The sequence below is a fragment of the Prionailurus viverrinus genome, chromosome B2 (genome assembly GCF_022837055.1).
Source record: "Prionailurus viverrinus isolate Anna chromosome B2, UM_Priviv_1.0, whole genome shotgun sequence".
Lineage (NCBI taxonomy): Eukaryota > Metazoa > Chordata > Mammalia > Carnivora > Felidae > Prionailurus > Prionailurus viverrinus.
In genome coordinates, this window is record NC_062565.1 from 69,791,281 (window position 1) to 69,805,038 (window position 13,758).

Genomic DNA, 13,758 nt, shown 5'->3' on the forward strand with positions numbered 1-13,758 from the left:
ATTGTGAAAGGCAATTTCCTTGTTTTTGTATAATTGTAGATAGAAAATAGGCTTTTATTTTTTTTTTAATTTTTTTTTAACGTTTATTTATTTTCGAGACAGAGAGAGACAGAGCATGAACGGGGGAGGGGCAGAGAGAGAGGGAGACAGAATCGGAAGCAGGCTCCAGGCTCTGAGCCATCAGCCCAGAGCCCCACGCGGGGCTCGAACTCACGGACTATGAGATAGTGACCAGGGCTGAAGTTGGACGCTTAACTGACTGAGCCACCCAGGCACCCCGAAAATAGGCTTTTAAATATACATATATGCTAACAATGCATTTACAATTTTACTTAAACTTTGTGCAAAAAAAGTGCATGAATCTATTATTTATTTATTTATTCTACAGAGATATACTGCATGCCTCTTAAAAGAAATGCAAACACCAAAAGGATCCACATATGAATATCAAGAAAATAGGAGGTGAGCATTAGCTAACTGGACATTCCTTCACTCTTTCCATGCTTCTTTTCAGAAAACAACCACACCTCTCATTCTGTCCTTAGGACATTACAAGAGACTTGTACTGAGACCTATTGGTTCTGCCTTTAGAGAACCACCAGATAATGAGATTTCTTTTGGAGTCATTTTATCTTTTCAAATGAACCCAGACATCAGTTAAGAAAGGAGGGAGATGAAAAGTAGACTCCAGTTAGCAAAGAGAAAAGATGATGACTTCAGCAGAAAGGAAAAGTAGTTCACTCCTTCTCAGGCAAAATCAGTGAGGGTTTGGGATGGTCATAAAGGCATCCTAGCATCACACAGGCAACCAAACAGCAAGTACATAGTGATTCCAAGATGGATCCCAGAAGAACAATTCCATTTATCGCATGAGAACTTTAGGGAGCCAAAACACCACACAAGTCTGTACAGGAAGCTCCCCCACATCCTTAGGCCCTGTAAACTGCTTTTCAGATACAAAATACATATATATCCAAAATTTGGCACCATAGATCAAGTTGGCTTGCCAATTTCATAAAGAACAGATGAATTGATGTTGTTTTACTTTAATTAAATGTATTTAATATAACTCTGGCAATAATTCCTGTCCAGTGTCTCAGCTATTTCCAGTAGTGCCAAGGAAAAGGAGATATGCCAACACAGCCATATTCTATAAAGCTGGTTACTTAGAAAATAGTTACAAACAACAACAAAAAACTGCAATGACACAAATCCTATTGAGAAAACTTTGTTCATCTATCTGTTTAACAAACATTTATTGAGTACTGCCAAATTGTCAAATAAAAGTGCCAAATAAGGCCTGGGTTTTGGCATTTCATGCAATGTTGCAGCCAGGACTGGGAGTTGACACAGACACTTGAATTACTTTTAGCAGAAGAGAAATGGAGGAGCCATAGAACATTAAAGATGAGGAGGACCCGAGACCACAGAGAACTTGCCTGCTCTCCACACTATTTTACAAGAAGAGGTTGCTATGGCAACAGACTATGAACACTTTCTCAAAATCCCACGCTGTGGGAAGCAAGATCTGTTCCATCAAACTCACATGTCACCCTGTCCTGCCCATCCATGTCATCATGTCACATATCTCCAGCCCTCTGAGATAGTAGATGTCAGAGAAAAGGTATGCATGAAGCTTATTGGCTGAGAGATGAAAATGATAGAATAAAAGTATCCCTCTCCATGAAAGCTGTTAACCAAGGGACTGAGAAAGACCTCAATCCCAGCAATGCTATCACTGAGCAAGAAGAGAGACAGAGGTGGCCCTTCCATGATTCCGTGGGACAGATCATCTTCAAGGCTGTCCTGAACACCACCTGCAAGAAGTGTGGCTATAAAGACCACTTTGCAAAGGATTGGTTTGTGCAACAAGGAGGGACCAAACATTCTCTGATACCTGATGAGGAAGAGGAAAAGGAAGAGGCAAAGTCAGCAGAGTTTGAGGAGTGTGACCTCATGAGGAATTCTTCTAGAAAAATAAAGAAACTCCTTAGTTTCCTTCACTCAGTGAGACCTGTCCTCAGTTTGGAGAGTAACAGGGACTAACTCCTGTGGCTGCTGGAAAAGAAGAAAAAGAAACATAGACAAGAAGTCATCCAACTGACAGTTCAGACTCTGAGAGTGGTACAAGCAAGAGGGCAAGGCACACATCAAAAGCCAGCAAGGCAGTGAAGAAGAACAAGAAGAAGAAAGAGAAGCAGCAGCACAAGGTGTGAGAGTGGAAAGAGTAGAGGGAATGGTTGAGAGAAGAAGGAACAAGGAGCCTTGTTCCTTGAAGCCCTGGCTCCTGGAAAGACCCAATAGTGGTCACTCACCCCATTGACTTCTCTCCCATGGGAGATGGCTTCTCCTCTTGGAGCAAGTAGTTTGGGAGGTAGACGTCAAAAGCATCTGTCTGAATTTATCATTTATCATCTTAATTTATCATTCCTGGTCTCTTTGCAAGTGACCACTGGATCCCATCCATTCATTCACTCAATCCCTTCATTCAGGAGGAGGTCCTATTACCCTCTCCAGCTGCCACTGCCAGAGCCAGATTCCTGTACATAAGTCCATGCTAGAGCCACAGGTACTGCTGTGCAGGCAAGTCTGGCTGTAGCTGGAGAACAGTGATTGGCCCCTCCCTGTTCAGTCAGCCCTGGGCTAATTGGTGAGCAATCTCTGCAGCATCGAACACAGGGGCAGAGGGAGACCAGCCATATGAGGGAGAACATAGTAAGAAATGGTGTTCACTTTTTCCATTCCCCTAACATTATTCTACTGTGCTCGAAATGACAGCCAAAAAAACATTGTTTTCAATTCCTGAACTTGTATGTGACATTCTGCCAGACCACTGAACTAGATAGCTCAAGCCAAGATCATTGCTTTACTTTGTGTTTACTACTTTGTGAGTCGCTTGGTTCCACGTGAGGTCTTTGCTTCAATTCCTGGCAATACATAGGAAAAAAAGGTGGGGGGCCAAATAAAAGGCATAATTCTTGCCCTCAACAAGTTGTTTAGTTGAAGAAAGGATCATAAATTTAGAAAACAATGCAGTTAGATTAATGATGAAAGAAGGTGGTATTTGGTGAGAAGGCAGCTGAGCAGGGCTTCTGTTTCAGGGTAGGACCATGGAAGTCATCCTAGTGGAACTTGCCTTGAATCGAATTTTGAAAGTGAAGTAAAAGCTTGATTCCAAATTCAGTGGAAAAAAACCAGAATGAGTAACTTGTTAGAATTACGTTTAGTGCACATAACAAAGAGTCCACCAGCATAGCTTAAACCTATATTTTTTCCCCCATAATAAACATTCCTTAGTGGGAACTTTAAGGCTGGTGCAGCTGCTCAAGGAGTTGATGAAGAATTCAAGTTCTGTTTAGCTTCTTTCTCTACCAGTCTCAGTGGGTAGATTTTATTCTCTTGGGCACAAGATAGCTGTTGTACCTCCAGGTATCGTGTATGCATGTTAATCAGAAAGAAGGGGAGAAAGGTGAAGGTGTCTGTTTTTATCAGAACAGTAGCTTTTCCAAAAGTCCTACCTAGTAGACTTTAGCTGTTTTATTATGGGCCAAAATTTGATCACATGGCCATCCCTAAAGGCACAGGAGTCTAGAGAGGTAAGTATTTTTAACTTGACACATCGTCTTCCCAAATAAAAATGAGGCTATGCTAGTAATAAGGAGAAAATAGATGTTATATAGGAAACTACCACCAGGATTTCTGCTTTGAGATGATAAAGTAGTTGTAATTTTCCCTATTCTAGCTATCAAGTAAAACCAAAAACCTTATACATTATACAAAACATGTGTGTTTTCTTACCAAAATGAAATCAAAGGAGAAATCAACAAAAGAAAGATCATAAGAAAATATTAAAACACATGACAATTCTGGAAAACTAAGTTAATATTATTCAATTCCCATTTTGTTTTTAATTTGTTTATCAAGGAGAAAAGTCTCCCCACTATAAAACTAAAAAAAAAAAATTAACATTAAGGAACTAAATCCCAAGATACATGAGAAGATAGTAAGGATATTTGTAGTAGGTACTTAATTGTCCCAGAGTATGACTGATAAGTGGATGGATGGATGGATACCCCTTCACATTGTACTATTACCTTGTGCTTATATATATATTTTTTCTGCTCAGTTGTTTATAAGTTCTCTGGAAGAACAACAGCTTTATGGAGAAATCTTGTCTCTTTCTTCTTTATTACAAATGTCTCGAATACGGCGGTCACTTAAAAATTAAAATTGAGTTGAATAATTAATTAATTAATTCATTGATCATTTAAATGAATTAGTTTCTAGCCATAAATAATTCATTTATGAATAAACCAATTCAAGTTGATGAGCCAATTACCGCTAAAGCACTGCCATGTTTCATAAATTATTTTACTCTTTGTGAATAGCTTTTCAGAAAGGACACACAGGTGAAATGGATGAAAATTAACACCAAGCAAAAGAAGCCAACAAATGTGCCAAACACAGGCATTTACAATTAAATGTAAAGCTTTCTGAGAGTAGGGCCAGACATACACACGTGGTCAAATTTTATTATTTAAGAAAAGAATAATACTGTCCTCAGATTTTCTATGAATAAATCAAATGGTAACTGCCAAATGAAAGTGTATATTCCAGATATGATGATGGAAGCATATGATTAGATCACATGAAGGGACAGTGTTGTAGGCTCTGCTGGTCAGAGCACATGTGGAACATGGTGATCATTTTTGGCACCTCATTAAAGATATATACTAATATATCTTTGAGTGTGCTTTAGGGGAATGTGAGCTAAATGGTAAAAGGTCTTGAACTATATCATTCAAGCAATGGTTGAGAGATTAATGAAAAGAAGAGAAATCTGTGGGAAAGCACACAAATTGTCTAAGTACTTGAAGGCCATTCAAGTAAATGAGGGAGAAAACTCTGAAGAAGACTAACTCATAATGACATGGTAGGGACACCACACCATTAGGTTCAATATCAGGAAGAGTTCCTAATGGCTGTAACATCTCGAAATCAGGTATGCTTCCCTTGAGAAGTGAGCAGGTAAGCATTAGCCAAGGATGTTAACAGAGAGATTCCTAGAGAAGTAGGAGATTGAGTCAGACTACTTCCGAAGGCCATTTCAACACTTAGATTTGATTATGAGTTTAAGGTACAACTCACTGGTAAATTTTCATCAATTCTACTGTATGATTTTACTCAATTCTATATGCCAATGATAACTTCTATTTGACCTAAATTAAGACTGAAATTTGCAACTTTTTAATGGAAGACAATTAATTGGGTCACCCAAGATTCAAACCTAAGGCGTGGGTTTCATAAAAACTGTTTCAAATAATTCAACCAATATGGCTTATATTCAAGAGGGGTCATGTTTTTTATCTAAGATTTACTGGCAATGATGGCTATAGTACATAATTCTGCCCTATTTTTCTTTAAGAAGGTATAATTCTCATTAATAGTCTATTTTAGGCAGAAAAGTATTCAAAGATGTATATCTGCATCTACAAAGACAGGTCATTTTTAAAAACATAAAAATGGGGGCACCTGGTAGCTCACTCAGTTAAGTATCCAACTCCTGATTTCGGCTCAGGTTATGATCTCACTGTTGGTGAGACTAAGCCCTGCATTGGGCTCTATGTTGACCGTGCAGAGCCTGCTTAGGATTCTCTCTCTCCCTTTCTCTGCCCCTCCCCTGCTCATGTCATGTGCGCACTCACTCTCTATCTCTGTCTCTGTCTCTGTCTCTGTCTCTCTCTCTCAAAATAAATAAATAAATAAATAAATAAATAAACATTTAAAACAAACATAAATTGGGGCACCCAGGTGGCTCAGTCGGTTAAGCATCCAGGCTCAGGGCATGATCTCGCAGTTCACAAGTTCAGGCTCCACCTTGGCCTCTGTGCTGACAGCTCAGAGCCTGGAGCCTGCTTCCGATTCTGTGTCTCCCTGTCTCTCTGTCTCTCCCCCACTCATGCTCTGTCTCTCTCTCTCTCCCAAAAATAAACACCTAAAACATTTTTAAATAAAAAAAAATTTTTAAACATAAATTGATAATGGTATGTAAATGTGTTAAGACAGAAGGTATGTCTCTTCAAACAATTCTTAGAAGAATTTATATGAACAAATTATAAAATAAAAGACAACCATTTTTATACAGCCTATGCTCTACAGCCAGAGGGTACTTGCCTTCATTTTAAAAATTATGTATTTTGCAAAATGTAATTATACTTGTAATTATGAATAGCAATATAAACTGAAGTATTAACAATATCAGCAGCAACAACAGCAGAAAATGGGAGTCCCAGGCATTCAGGCCTCGCTATCTGGCTCCTTACAGGGCAACTATAAATGCTATGTAAACACCGGTGAAATGAATGACAGGAAGTCTCACACTCAAGAATTGCGTGCCCAATGTAGCAGAGAGTTCCAGTTTTCACTGCTTTACGTCTTATTTCCACATGTGGCCTCTGCAATAACCAAGTTAAAAGACCAGAGCCTCTGGGTGAACACTACAACTTATGCCCAATGCACAATGTATAGCTTCAGGAGCTATCTCTTTCCTTAACAGCTTTAGAGACAGAAACACTAAAATAAATAAATAAATAAATAAATAAATAAATAAATAAATAAATAAGTGGTATTTAACCTTAAGAAAATCATGATTCTTGACATTTTTGTTACTAAGAGACTCTGAAACTTGGGGAACCATTCTCTGGTAAAGGAGTTATGTTCCTTTATGAAGCCCTAGAGATAAATTTCAAGGTTCTTTAAAATTTGTCAGGTATTTGGGGAAACATATGAGTGAACCCATATTTTCTCTTACATCTTCAAAGAACAAGAAAAAAATGCCTAATGAGTTATTTTTTGATGCTTAAGCAGACTTAAGAAATACATAAGAAAAGCAATATGTGTTCATGAAACTGTTTTAAAATAAAGGATTTCCTGAGAATGTGACTGCAGAATGTCTTCCAACCACTTTCCTGAAAAAAAAAATTGCTTCATGCACTGCTGACAAATTGATTACATATAGAGGGAGTCAAAAAGAAATTTCTTATTGCTTTTGATAAAACTCACTGAAAGTATTGAACTTAGAGACAAGACACTTTAAAACTCAAGGCAATCTTGCTTGATGAGAAAAGCCTAGTTGAAGGGGAAGAAATACAGTATTATTATCTAGTACAAACCATCTGTGTGACATTGGGAAAAGATACTTAATATCCCTGTGATCAGGGCTACTCAGCCACAAGTAATCATAATGACTACTGCTACTGAGTTTGTCCTTGCTGTGTTGGATGCTTTACTCAGCTTCCTTTTCTGGTCTGGTGAAGCTGAGTATATTATTTAACTCCAATCTTCAATTTCTCACTGAAGCAAAGTTAATGATAGTTGCATACTTGTAAAGATCAAATGGGATAATGGGATAAGGTATTTAAGCACTTAGCATACACAGTGCCTGGTATAGAATAACTATTTTATAAATGTTTGCTTATTACTATTACCTTAATGATAGTTGCATACTTGTAAAGATCAAATGGGATAATGGGATAAGGTATTTAGCACTTAGCATACACAGTGCCTGGTATAGAATAACTATTTTATAAATGTTTGCTTATTACTATTACCTCTTGAATGATAGCCTACACATAGGTATTATTTAAAGATGGGCATCACAGTAAAGTAATGGAATAGATTAGATGCCATAAATTTTATAAGCTGGCTAACATGTTTTGTTTGGCAGACTATATAATATTTGGCCCACAGAATGTTTTCATTTTTAATATTTGAATTATTTCTCATGTATAAAAATAGACTTCACAAACCAATCTTTCATTAGAAATGTAAAATACCTGATTATTTTTGGCCTACCAACCCACATGACAGCCATGAGGATAAACTTGGAGCTGTACTTTTTAACAAAGGTTCTCATTTGCCGTGGCTTCTACTTTTACTGTTTTCTCCACAATAATAAGAACAAAATAAATATAATTTATCATGGTGCCTGCAAATTTGTTGACCACTATTATTATTTTTCTTAGATTTTCTTCCATAGACCAGTGGTGCCCTCCTTTTGACTGAAGTACACAGACTTGCTCCTTTTGTCTGAACTATTGAGGTAAATGAAATAAAAGTTGTTTTTCAAGTGTGTGCCATTGGTTAGAATGCATATTATGTCACTCCTTTCTGGAATGTTTCCTTTATAAACATAAAATAATAAATAAAGCATAAATATGTACATACATATTTGAACTAATGGGATGCTGTGCTTAATAACTCCTGAATAGAAAATGCTAATGATACTCAAAATGCCATCCAAATGTACTCAACTTAGATAAATATTCTAAGTAAATTTGTGGGTGTGTTTATTGAGATATAATAAGCAGGTATTAAGGAGGGCACTTGTGACAGGCGCTGGGTGACGTTATAAATGATAAATCACTCAATTCTACTCCTGAAACTAATATTACACTATATGTCAACTAACTAGAATATAAATAAAACTTGAAAAAGAAAAAAATTTTAAAAAGAGAGATAATCGACATATACCATTGAGTAAATAAGGTGTATAATGTGTGGATTTGACACACATATACATTACAATACGATTACCACTGTAGTCTCCATCACATCACATAATTTTTATTTCTTATTTGTGGTTGAGAATATAACTGCAACTATACCCTTGGACCAACATCTCCCCAGTTCCTCCAGCCCCGTACCAGCTACATAACCACTATTCTACCCTATGTTTCTATAAGTTTAGCTTTTTTAGATTCCCATATAAGAGATATCACACAGTATTCACCTCTCTCTTACTTATTTACTTTATAAAATGCCTCCAAAATTCATACATGCTATCACAAATGGCAGAATTTCCTTCTTTCTCATGGCTGAATAATATTCCATCACATATTTACATCCAATCCTCTTTATCCATTCATCTATTGATGGACCCTTAAGTTGTTACCATATTTTGGCTATTGTTAATAAAGCTGTAATAAATACGGGAGTACAGATATCTTTTTGATATCCTGCTTTCATTTTCTTAGGATATATACTCAGAAATGGGAATGCTGGAACAAATAGGGTTTGTACTTTAAATTGAGGAAGATCCATACCGTTTTCCAAAGTGGTTGCACCCATTTACATTCCCACCAGCATCCTTAGGGGCTCTCTTTTCTCCACACCCTCACCAACACTTGTTACCTCTTGTTTTTTATTTGGTTGGTTTTTTGTTTTAATAAATTAAAAAAAATTAAATATTTATTTTTGAGAGAGAGGGAGAGAGATGGAGTGCAAGTGGGGGAGGGAAGAGAGAGACATAGACACAGAACCTGAATCAGACTCCAGGGACCAGCTGTCAGCACAGAGCCCACTGTGCGGCTCAAACCCAGGAATCAAATCATGAGATCATGACCTGAGCTGAAGTCAGATGCTTAACAGACACAGCCACCCAGGTGCCCCATAATAATAGTCATTTGAATGGGTGGGGAGATGGCATCTCATAGTGGTTTTTATGTGCATTTTCCTGATGATTTGTAATATTGAACAACTTTTCACATACCTGTTGGTCATTTGGACGTCTTCTTTGGAAAAATGTCTGTCTGTTCCTCTGCCCATTTTTTATTTGCGTTGTTCCTTTATTTTTGTTTTTGATTTTGGTTTGTGTGTTTGTTTGGTAGTTGAATTGTGTGTGTTCTTGATATATTTTGGAAATTAACCCTTTGTTAAATACATGGTTAGCAAATATTTTCTCCTATTTTGTAACCCACTATTTCATTTTGTTGATTATTTTTTTGTTGGGCAAAGTCTTTAGTTTAATGTAGTTCTCTCCTTATTGATTTTTGCTTTTGTTGTACTTTTGGTGTCATATCCAAAAAATCTTTGACAAGTGTCATGAAGCATTTTCACTATGTTTTCTTCTAGGAGTTTATGATTTCAGGTCTTGTTTTTAAGTCCTTAGTCCATTTTGAGTTGATTTTTGTGAGTAATGTAAGGAATCCAATTTCATTTCACTTTTCTGCATATGATTATCTATTTTTCTCACCATCATTTATTGAAGAGACTATCCTTTCCCCATTGAATATTCTTGACTCAATTGTCAAATATTAGTTGACAACATATGCAGGGTTTATTTCTAGGATCTTAGTTCTGTTCCATTGGTATATGTGCCAATTTTTATGTCAGTATCATCCTGTTATGATTACTATAGCTTTGTAGTATACTTTCAAATCAGAAAGTGTAATGCTTTTAGCTTTGTTCTTCTATCTTAGGATTACTTTGGCTATTTAGGATCTTTTGTGGCTGCATATTAATTTTAGCATTGTTTTCTCTTTCTGTGAAAAATGCCATTGGAATTTTGACAGAGACTGCATTAATCTATAGATGGCTTGGGAAGTATGGACCTTTAATAGTATTAGTTCTTCCAATCCGTGAATATATCATATTTTTCCATTTGTGTCTTAATTCAGTTTCTTTTTTTTTTCTTTTTTTTTTAATTTTTTTTTTCAACGTTTATTTATTTTTGGGACAGAGAGAGACAGAGCATGAACAGGGGAGGGGCAGAGAGAGAGGGAGACACAGAATCGGAAACAGGCTCCAGGCTCTGAGCCATCAGTCCAGAGCCTGATGCCGGGCTCGAACTCAAGGACCGCGAGATCGTGACCTGGCTGAAGTCGGACGCTTAACCGACTGCGCCACCCAGGCGCCCCTAATTCAATTTCTTTCATCAGAGTCTTATAGTTTTCAGCATACAGAACTTCCTCTGGTTGAATTTCGTCCTAATTATTATATTGTTTTTAATTGTATTGTAAATGGGAATTGTTAATTCCTTTTTCAGATATCTTGTTGTCAGTGTATAGAAACATAACTGATTTCTGTATGTTGGCTGGATATCCTGCAACTTTACTAAATTCATTGACTGAGTTATTTAGTGGTGTCTTCAGGATTTCTATACATAATATCATATCATCTGCAAATAAAGACAATGTTACTTCTTCCTTTCTTTTTTTAACGTTTATTTCCTTATTTTGAGAGATAGGGAGAGAGAGCAGGGGAGGGGCAAAGAGAGAGAAAGAGAGAATCCCAAACAGGCTCCATACTACCAATGTGGAGCCCAACCTGAGCTGAAATCAAGAGTTGGTTGCTTAACTGACTGAGCCACCCAGGTGCCCCTACTTCATCCTTTCTTATTTAGATCTTTTTTCTTTTTGTTGCCTGTTATAGCAAAGACTTCCAGGATTATGGTTGAATAGGACTGGTGAGAGTAGGACCCTTGTCTTGTCCCTGATCTTAGAAGAAAAGCTTTTAAACTTTCACCATTAAATGTGATGTTAGCTGTGGGTTTGTTTTATATGATCTTATGTGGGATATGTTTCTTGTATAATTAAATTGTTGAGGGGTTTTAGATGCTGTATTTTGTCAAATACTTTTTCTGTATTTATCGAGATGATTTTTGTCCTTCATTTTATTAACATGTGGAGCACATATATTGATTTGCATTTGTTGAATCTTGCATTTCAGAGATATATCCCACTTGAACATGGTGTGTGATCCTTTTAATGTACTGTTGAATTAGGTTTGGTAATATTTTTTGAAAACATCTGCATCGATATTTATCAGAGATACTGCTCTGTAGTTTTATTTTCTTGTACTGTCCTTCTGGCTTTGGTATCAGGGTAATTCTGGCCTTGTAAAATGAGTTTGGGAGTGCTCTTCAATTGTTTGAAGAATTGGGAAGGACTAGTGTAAATTGTTCTCCAAATGTGTAGTAGCATTCACTAATAAAACCATCTGGTCCTCAGCTCCTCTTTGTTGGAAGGTTTTTGATTACTGATTCAATTTGCTTACTAATAACTAGTCTGTTCAAATTTTCTATTTCATTATTCAGTTTTAGTAAATTTTATGTTTCCAGAAATTTATCCATTTCTAGATTATCCAATTTGTTGGCATGTAATTGTCCAGTCATTTCTTATGATACTATGTATTTCTGTGATATCACTTGCCAATTCTCTTCTTTCATTTCTGATTTTATTTGAGAATTCATTTTTCTTAGTCTAGCAAAAAAGTTGTGAATAGACTATAATTTGTTGAGTACTCTGCATCTTAAAGAAATAAAGTACTTTTTACATTGCATAACATTTTCCCTCTGGGCGGCATATTGGCTAATGTTCTTCACCTTTTATTTCTGAAATTTTTCATTAGGGAGTCAGACATGAAACAATGTTCACACACATGCGCGCGCATGCGCACATGCACATATTCGCACACATATGAAGAAGAAATGTATCAAACTCACCCAAGATAATGACAGCTCATTATGCAAGCATAGCACAGTGGGACATACTTGCTAACAGGCAAACAGCTCAGTAAGACAGCGTATATGAATGTTTACTGAAGTGTTTAAAAAATACTATAAACAAAATCCAGAGATTTAACAGTCTATTTAATTATATCTATCTTGACACTCCTTTTAGAATATAAAATCCCTACAAATGTAAAAACTATTAAAAAGACAACAGGCAAAAGAGTATTAGATAAGTTTTTCAAATTGCTATTTGTTCTTTAAAAATATTTATTTTTCAATCTGAATTAAACACTTTTTATATGCATCTCTAGTCATTGTATAGACATGAACAATCAAAAGAATTTAACATAGCAATTAAAGAATTGTTTCTTCAACAAGGTAAAAATTTACATCAAGGAAAACAAAATTATTTCTCTTGCATTAATATCTGACACAATTTTTATAGTTTTCCGTAAGTCTTTTTAAAGTTGGAGCAGAGGCAACAAAGTTCTTAATAAAATGACAAAAAAAAAATCAGAGAAAAGACACTATATCCATATGTGAAACATATTGCTAAAATTAGAAAAATAATGTCTTTATTCATGTTTTGTGTTCTTTGTATTCCATTAATATTCTATTTGGGAAAAAATAATCGGGCCCTGAAAGATGCTACATAAGTGATTATGTGATTCAAAAAAGAGTTATGGCTCCTGAAAGAATATTACTGTTGCTCATTCTATAATTGAAGGTAAATTTATGGTATAATCTCTCATATCCCTTCTACCACTCAATATAGCCATGTCATGTCCCAAATTTTTGATTTTGGTTTTTCTATCTTTTATAGAGTAGTAAGAAATTAGATACATAAGAAAATGTTTGCCCAATAGTAATATAATGTATTGAAACTTTTTTTTTACCTGCCAAAAATATAACTGGGAGCCATCATTTCTCAAATATGACCAACTAGACTACCATGATGTTAATTTTGTTAAATGCCACACTTTCATTCCATACCCCATAATTTGGGCTAACTAGTCACCACAAAGTTTCGGGACCCAGTGTATCTGTGTTATGTAAGCCTCAAGTATTTCAGCAAGTGATTTTTCCAATAGTACTGTGGTATTACTTCTTTTGTTAATGGACAACCATAAAAAGCTCTTTGAGAACAATTCCATTATTTGAATACTTTCATTATTTGATTGCTAGATAAAGATAATCTTCTGTAGTTTTGTATGATCTTCCACATGAGTATCCTATTTACTATCCCTCCAAAGCACCTTCCAAATCCTTCATCAGGATTACTTCTCCCCTTCTCTTATTTCTATCTTAGTCAATTAAGGCTAACTCCTCTCTAACTGCTTCTTGCCTAGTCTTTTCTTTTACTCCATGAAGACCAATCAACTTTCTTTTCAAACACTCTTTCCTCTTTTTTTTCTTTTATTTGAAACCTGACAACACAGAGTTTCTCACAAATGGGCTGGTACACA

The 13,758-nt window shown here is 36.0% G+C and overlaps 1 pseudogene; it reads left to right on the forward strand.

Annotated features, from left to right (window-relative positions):
* Window positions 1-1,487: 1,487 nt before the first annotated feature.
* LOC125166459 (nucleolar protein of 40 kDa-like) lies at window positions 1,488-2,216 on the forward strand (annotated as a pseudogene).
* Window positions 2,217-13,758: the final 11,542 nt, after the last annotated feature.